Genomic DNA, 8,148 nt, shown 5'->3' with positions numbered 1-8,148 from the left:
GAACCAGGTAGGAGGGCTGACAGGCAGGAGGAGACAGTGAGCAAAAAGGTGGGAAATGCAACTGAAAGAACATCACCTTCATTAGCAAGAATTGTAATGTTCAATGTGCAGGATTAAACTCTCAAATTTGACAATGGCAAAAAATAGTTGAATGGAGTCAGGTTTTTAAATCTTGTATAGGCATGCCTCATTTTACTGTGTTTCTACAAAATGAAGGCAACTCTGCATTGAGCAAGTCTATCAGCACCATTTTTGCAACAGCATCTGCTCACTTTGTGTCTCTTTGTCACATTTTGGTAATTCTTGGCAATATTTCTAACTCTTACTATATTTGTTACGGTGATCTGTGATCAGTGGTTACAACTCTGAAAACTCAAATGATGTTTATCATTTTTTAGCAATAAAAAAGACAGTTTTAATTAAGGTATGTGCATTTTTTACGCTTAATAGACTACAGTATGGTGCAAATATAACTTTTACAGGCACTGTGAGACCACAAAGTTCATTTGATTGGCTTTATTGGAATATTTGCTTTATTGTGGTGATGGTCTGGAACTGAACCCACAGTATCTCTGAGGTATCGCTGTATTGTTTGAGGGGAGTGGGACATATTACTTGGTTGAGTGGTATAGAAAATATTAACTGTAAATACTGTTACTGTAAATACTAGGAGAATAAAACTAGTCTATAAATTCCAAACTAGTAGGGGGCAAAAATTGGAATGAAAAAGAAATAATCCAAAATAATTCTTCCATAGCAAAGGAGGTTCAAGTAGCCCAAAATAAAATCATGGAAATACATATAATTTGCCAGCAATTACAATAAATGTAAATGGTCAAGTTAAAGGACAAAAGATAGACTGTTACCTTTTTTCAGTTCAAATGTTTAAGCTACCTACAAGAAATATCTACACGTTTATGCTTAGATGCTGAAAATTTTAAAGGATGAGAAAAAATAAACCCGACAAATACTAAAGAAAGAAAGCTGATATACTCACATTAATAAAGTTATATTTTTGTATATTTTTAGAAATAAGGAATATCAAATTAGAGTTTTTATTTTTTTTAAAGATTTTATTTGAGGGGGCACCTGGGTGGCTCAGTTGGTTAAGCGACTGCCTTCGGCTCAGGTCATGATCCTGGAGTCCCGGGATCGAGTCCCACATTAGGCTCCCTGATCAGTGGGGAGTCTGCTTCTCCCTCTGATCCTCCCCCCTCTCATGCTCTCTCTCTTTCATTCTCTCTCTCAAATAAATAAAATCTTTAAAAAAAAAAAAAGATTTTTATTTGAGAGAGACAGCACAAGCAGGGGGGAGGGGAAGGGCAGAGGGAGAAGCAGACTCCCCACTGAGCATGGAGCCCCACATGGGGCTCAATCCCATGACCCTGAGATCATGACCAGAGCCGAAAGCAGCCACTTAACCGACTGAGCCACCCACGCACCCCTCAAATTAGAGCTTTTAATTCACCAAGAAGATAGAGTCTAAACTTCTTTACATCTAATAATGGAGGCTCAAAATAAAGTTAAGAACCAATGGAGGATAAGTTCATCTTTTTTTTTTTTTTTTACACTATTAGTAGGTTTTCTAACACTGATCTATACTTACATTCCTAGAAAGAATTCCACTTTGTATTTTTATTTTAATAAAGTGGGCGGGGGGTGGGGGGGCAGTCTGGACTTTTGCCCTTCATACTTGGTGGATCTTTCCCTGCCCTTCAGATTTCTGATGTTGCTGTGTTTTCCAACACCCTCACTCAGCTCAGCATTACAGGACTCCTACCACCTAGAACATCAGGTGGCGAGGTGGGAAGGGAACCTGGTGAATCAGGCATGGGTTCCTAAGGGCTTAACTACCGGGAAGTGACATCCCACTTCTCTTATTTCATTGACCAAAGCAGGTCACATGACTCTGCTTGATTCAGGATCTGAGAGGTACACTCCTCCATTGTACCTGGAGGGAGAAGAATCAGAAATAGTGGTGAAAATCAACTGATCACTGACAAGTGCCCCCAGCAAAGACAGTTTTGTCTTGGCCAGAGGTTGGCAAACGTTTTCTGTAGAGCCAGATAGTAAATTTTTTCAGTGTTATGGGCCCTGTTCTCTCTGTTCAACAACTCAACTCTGCCGTTGGAGCTGAACACAAATGGACAAGACTGTATTCCAATAAGACTGCACAACCAGGCTGTAGGCTCGATTTGAACTCTGAGCCATTGGCTTGCCAGCTCCTGGTCTAGGGCATCTACAGCTGGAAGGACTTGGGGCCTGGTGTCTCCCCCGTCTCCTTCTCCCCTGCTTTCTCCTCTTTTCTCTCTCTCTCTCTGTGTCTACTTGCTCCCTCTCCCCCAATCCCTCCTGACAGCTGTGTGGCCCAGCCTCTGCCTGAGTGCACACTAAAAATATCCCGGCAGCAGCCAAAGCACCTGGGGGCCCTGCCTGGAGCATGCGCCAGGAGCCGGATATGCGACCTTGGCCCGGGCACCCACTCTGCGCAGCCGGCTCATGGGCAGCCCCTCCCTGATACTCACCCTGAGCCTGAGCCATAGCTGCCCCCTGATTTTTCCATGTTCCTGCAACATCTATATCACACCTCCAGGCCTCTGCACCCAAGGTGTCCTCTCCCTGGGATGCCACCAGCCGGCCATGCATCAGCCAGCAAATACTGGATGCCACCCTCATGGGGCAAACTGGCAAAAGGCGGGGGGGGTCAGACACGCAGGAGGATACAACAAGCCACGGTGCTGGGTGTGGAGGGGTAGGTAGACCCACATGCCGCTTGGGGGTGATAGAAGGCCCCATGAGGAAGGGGAGGATTAAGCCACATTGGGGGAAGAGGGAGAACACACCTGGCAGAGGGACCCACAGAGGCCCAGGCTTGGTCTTTTAAAGGAACCAAGAGAAGACTGGTAATACTGAAGCCCCCCAAGGGGAGGCTGTGGGGTGGGGCTGGCCCTACAGCTGCCTGCCAGGACACTCCACTGAGCAGTTGGGACTTCCCCTTCTAGGGGGTGGGGGGCAGAGAGGGGGAGTGCTGGGACACTTTTCTGGGAAGATGTGGGCTTTTAGGAGGTAATGGTGGAGGAGGGAGGGGTTACCTCTCCCAGGAAGAGCAGAGCAATAAGCTCTCATCTTCCAAGCCCCACGTGCTAGGGCCCCTCCTCCAGGAAGCCCTCCCTGTTCTCCCTCTGGTTCTGGCCTACTCCCCCCCCCGCCAGCCCCTCCTCTGGCTCTCCCTGACTCGCTCCCATTAAAATGCCACCCTGTCCACCAGCAAGTCACTCTCCTCTGTTTCCTTCTAGTCTGTAGTCGGGGTTGCTGCCAGGACAGGACAAGGCAGGCACCCATCTACACACAGTATGTGCCTTAGCCCCGCCTGGCACATAGTATGTGCTCAGGAAATGGTGGCACTGCTGGTGACCTTGGAGATGTTACTTCACCTCTCTGTGGGCCCCTGACCCTCACCTCCCCTATCTCAGAAATAAGAAAATTGGCCCGAACCTCCAGGTGGCCTCAGGCTGTATCGGCAGTGGCTGGACCCCCAGGTTTCCTTCCCAACAGACAGTTCTGCGTCCTGTCCTCCCCACCCCCACAGCACTGTTTTAGGATCCAAGGTCAAGGCAGGTGAGCGCTTTGGCACCAGTGCACCTGATTAAGTTTTGTCTCTGACATGTCTTTGCTGTGTGACTTCGAAAGTAGCTTCTGGTCCCCAAGCCTCAGTCCCCTATCCTATAAAATAAGAATAACCGCTCCCAACCCCTTAACCCTGGCTGGGGCTTGGGGGAGGTGTGTATGGGGAGTGTAAATGCACTTGGCCCAGATGAGTGGTTCCAGGGCCCCCACGAAGCTTCCAGCCTGTTGGGGGAAGGGCTGAGCCCAACACAATGCCCTAACCCTGGGTGGGGGGGGGTGGGTGGTCAGCATTGGGCTGGAAGGAAGCCTGACCAGGGCTTCCGTGTAGGAACTAAGAGCTGAGTTACCAGTCAGATGTAGAACTGGGAGGAGAGCCCTGCAGGCAAGGGAACAGCAGGAGCAAAGGCCCTGAGGTGGGATTGATTTTGTCAGGACAGCTGTGAGTGGGCAGGGAGAGGCGAGGACAGGGTTGTAGACAGGGTCCTGCTGCACAGGCCTGGAGGACTGTGGGGAGGGCGTGGGGTCTTTACTGAGGGTGCCGAGCCCTAGAGGAGGGTTTAGAGCTGGAGAGGAAGGTGCCCCGTCCCTGTCTGAAACCCTCACTATGGGCACAGGTAAACATCCTGGAGCAGCCATACGTGTACGCTGGAATGGAACAATTAAGCAACGGGGGGGTGGAGGGTGGGAGCCAGGTTTCTCATTATTGGAGTGGGAGGTTATAGACAGGCAAGGGGAGACTAGAAGAATCCATTTGCTAATGGATGAGATGCGGAGACATCTGCATGAATTCATGTGTAACTCAATACAGACGCGGACAGTTACACATGGAGACACTTAGAGGTCTGTGTCTATACACAGGTAATATACACATTTTGTGTCCTTGCTCTGTCAGCTGTGAGGGCCTAGAAGCAATGACCCCCCAGTAGGAAGCAGCACCCCTCGTGCCCAGATCTCCGTTTGTGTTAGTACAGCAGTGCCCCCCTTATCTGTGGGGAAAACGTTCCAAGATCCCTGGTGGATGGGCGCCTGGGTGGCTCAGTCATTACGCGTCTGCCTTCGACTCAGGTTATGATCCCAGGGTCCCGGGATCAAGTCCCACATTGGGCTCCCTGCTGAGCAGGGAGTCTGCTTCTTCTTCTGACCCTCACCCGGCTTGTGCTCTCTCTCTCTCTCTCAAATAAATAATGAAATCTTAAAAAAAAAAAAGATCCCCAGTGGATGCCTGAAACCACAGATAGTACTGAACCCTGTATCTATACCATGATTTTTCCTATACATACATAGCTATGCTCAAGTATAACTTATAAATTAGGCACATTATGACAATATCATAGAAATTATGTGAATGTGGCCTATCTCTTACATTCTCGTCTTGTCCTGTACTCGCCCTTCTTGTGATGATGGGAGATGATAAAATGCCTACGTGAGGACATGAAGCAAGGTGAATGACGCAGGCTTTGTGACGTAGCGTGAGGCTGCTGTTGACCTTCTGGCCGTATGTCAGATGGGCTATCATCTGCTTCTGGAGTGCGGTTGATCACAGACCACCACACTGTGCAAAAGGGGAGACTACTGTGTTCTCCAGCAAGAGGCACCCAGGGCAGCTCCTTGGAGAAAAGGTTGATTCTAGGACCGGGGCAGGAAATATAGGAGATGAGCACGAAGCATTTTGTAGGGACAAAGTAAGGAGGTGCTAAGAGGGGAAAACCATGGATGTGATGGGGGCGTGTCAAAGAGCCCTGAGAACCAACCCAGTGAGCCTCCGATGGCCAAAGCTGAAACCGTTTGAGCAGAAAAATCAATGAAGTAGTATTGGATTTTAACCCAAAGTATAAAATAAATATCCGTAAGTCCATACTGATGTGGATGATGGAATAGAGAAACAGGGAGAAGAGAGGAATTCAAAATAATTTGTGCAGGAAGGAAGCGTGACTCCCCACCCCGTAGGTGTGGGCTGCGCACGGCAACTTTTTTCTGCAGGGCACAGCACCAACGGTGGGGGGTGAAGAGTAACTTCGCAGTGGAGACACCCAACAAGGCCACCTCAGCCAGGTGATCCAGGTCAACATCACAGTGAAGAGTCACGCTGATGGCATGTCCTGTGGACTTGGTGTGATGAGCAGGGTGCTTCGCCTCTGTGATCCTCCCCAAAGTTGTCACTCCCAGGCCAACCTTGAAAAAACACCAGACAAATCACAACTGGGGGAATTTCCCACAACACACCTGACCAGTTCTCCTCTACACTGCCCAGGTCATCAAAACAAGAAAGTCCAAGAAATTGTCTTAGCCCAGAGGAGTCTCAGGAGGTGTGAGGACTATATGTAACATGGAGTCCCGAGACAGAGAAAGGATATTAGGGAAAATGGAGAAAATCTGAATAATGCATGGACTTTAGTTAATAATAATGTCCTGGGGGCGCCTGGGTGGCTCAGTTGGTTAAGCATCTGCCTTTGGCTCAGATCATGATCTCAGGGTCCTGGGATCGAGCCCCGCATCGGGCTCCCTGCTCCGCGGGAGTCTGCTTCTCCCTCTCTCTCTGCCCCTGCTCCTGTGCTCTCTCTCTCACTCTCTCAAATAAATAAATAAATAATTAAAAAAAAAATAATGTGGGGGGCGCCTGGGTGGCTCAGTCGTTAAGCGTCTGCCTTCGGCTCAGGTCATGATCCCCAGGTCCTGGGATCGAGCCCCGCATCAGGCTCCCTGCTCCGCGGGAAGCCTGCTTCTCCCTCCTCCCACTCCCCCTGCTTGTGTTCCCTCTCTCACTGTGTCTCTCTCTGTCAAATAAATAAATAAAATCTTTAAAATAATAATAATAATAATAATGTGGGATGCCTGGGCGCTCAGTCGGTTAAGCGTCTGCCTTCGGCTCAGATCATCATCCCAGGGCTCTGGAATCAAGTCCCAGAACAAGGTCCTTGCTCAGTGGGGAGCCTGCTTCTCCCTCTCCCTCTGCCTGCCACTCCCCCTGCTTGCGCTCTCTCTCTCTCTGCCAAATAAATAAATAAAAATCCTTTAAAAAATAAATAAAATAGGGACGCCTGGGCGGCTCAGTGGGTTAAACAGCTGCCTTCGGCTCAGGTCATGATCCCAGGGTCCTGGGATCGAGTCCCACGTCAGGCTCTCTGCTCAGCAGGGAGCCTGCTTCTCCCTCTGCCTGCCTCTCCTCCTGCTTGTGCTCTCTCTCTCTCTGACAAATAAATAAATAAAATCTTTAAAAAAATAACAAATAAATAAATAAATAGAATAAAAATAAAATAATGTCCCGGTATCGGTTCACTAATTGTGACAAATGTACCATATTAATGTAAGGTGTTAATAATAGGGGAAGTTAGGTGTAGGATGCATAGGGACTCTACTGTCTTCATAATAATTCTGTAAATCAAAAACAGCTCTAAGGGGCGCCTGGGTGGCTCAGTTGGTTAAGCGACTGCCTTCGGCTCAGGTCATGATCCTGGAGTCCTGGGATCGAGTCCCACATAGGGCTCCCTGCTCAGCAGGGAGTCTGCTTCTCTTTCTGACCCTCCCCCCCTCATGTGCTCTCTCTCAAATAAATAAATAAAATCTTTTTTAAAAAATAAAAAAACAAAACAAAACCTGTAGCTGCCATGGGAGCAGGGACTGTTCTGGGCAGGGGTGGAAACCACAAAAGGCCCAAGTAGGGAGCCAAGGCAGCCTCCAGGCCTGGCCCCAGGCCACGGGGGGATACAGGAAAATGGACGAAGTGGGGTGTTTCAGAGACACGACGCCAGCAGGACGAACGTGGAGGACGGGAAGAGAAGACTGTGGGACTCCAGGGGCACTGGCCCGTGCTCCCGGGCTGCCCTTATTGAACAATGGACGCCGGTGGGGAAGCAGGCCTGGGGCCGGAGAGGTCACCCCAGTGTTCCAATGGAGGGTTGAGTGGCAGGAGCATTGTATAAATCTCATTTTATGGGGGCCCAGGTGAGGGAGACAGAAGCCTTTCTGATTTGTGACAAGACAGCATTCTTGGGGATAGTCCTTCCCAGTCCTGGGGCCAGATCCCGAGACTGCCCTCAAGGATGCGGACTTGCGGGGCCCCTGGGTGGCTCAGTTGGTTGGGTGACTGCCTTCGGCTCAGGTCATGATCCCGGAGTCCTGGGATCGAGCCCCGCATCGGGCTCCCCCCTGCTCAGTGGGGAGCCTGCTTCTCCCTCTCCCTCTGCCTGCCGCTCCCCCTGCTTGTGCTCTCTCTCTCTATCAAATAAATAAATAAATAATCTTTGAAAAAAAAAAAAAGGATGCGGACTTGCTGTGTGGCCTCCTGGCAAGTTCTTGTCTTCGCGGAGTCTGTTTCTCCAACTATAAAATGGGAATCAATAACGTCCCGCCCACAAGTTTGTGGGGGACAGCACATGAGCCCAGTTCAGTGCCTGGCACACGGTGGGACCTCAATAAACTGTGATCACCCCTGCCCCCACCCCTTGGGTCTCAGGTAGCGGGAGAGGAGCCTGTTGCTTTAACTTATGCAAATACACTGCGGGTGGTGGAAGGGGGGTAATA

This window comes from Halichoerus grypus, chromosome 1 (assembly GCF_964656455.1).
Source record: "Halichoerus grypus chromosome 1, mHalGry1.hap1.1, whole genome shotgun sequence".
Classification (NCBI taxonomy): domain Eukaryota; kingdom Metazoa; phylum Chordata; class Mammalia; order Carnivora; family Phocidae; genus Halichoerus; species Halichoerus grypus.
This window is presented reverse-complemented; position numbering follows the sequence as displayed.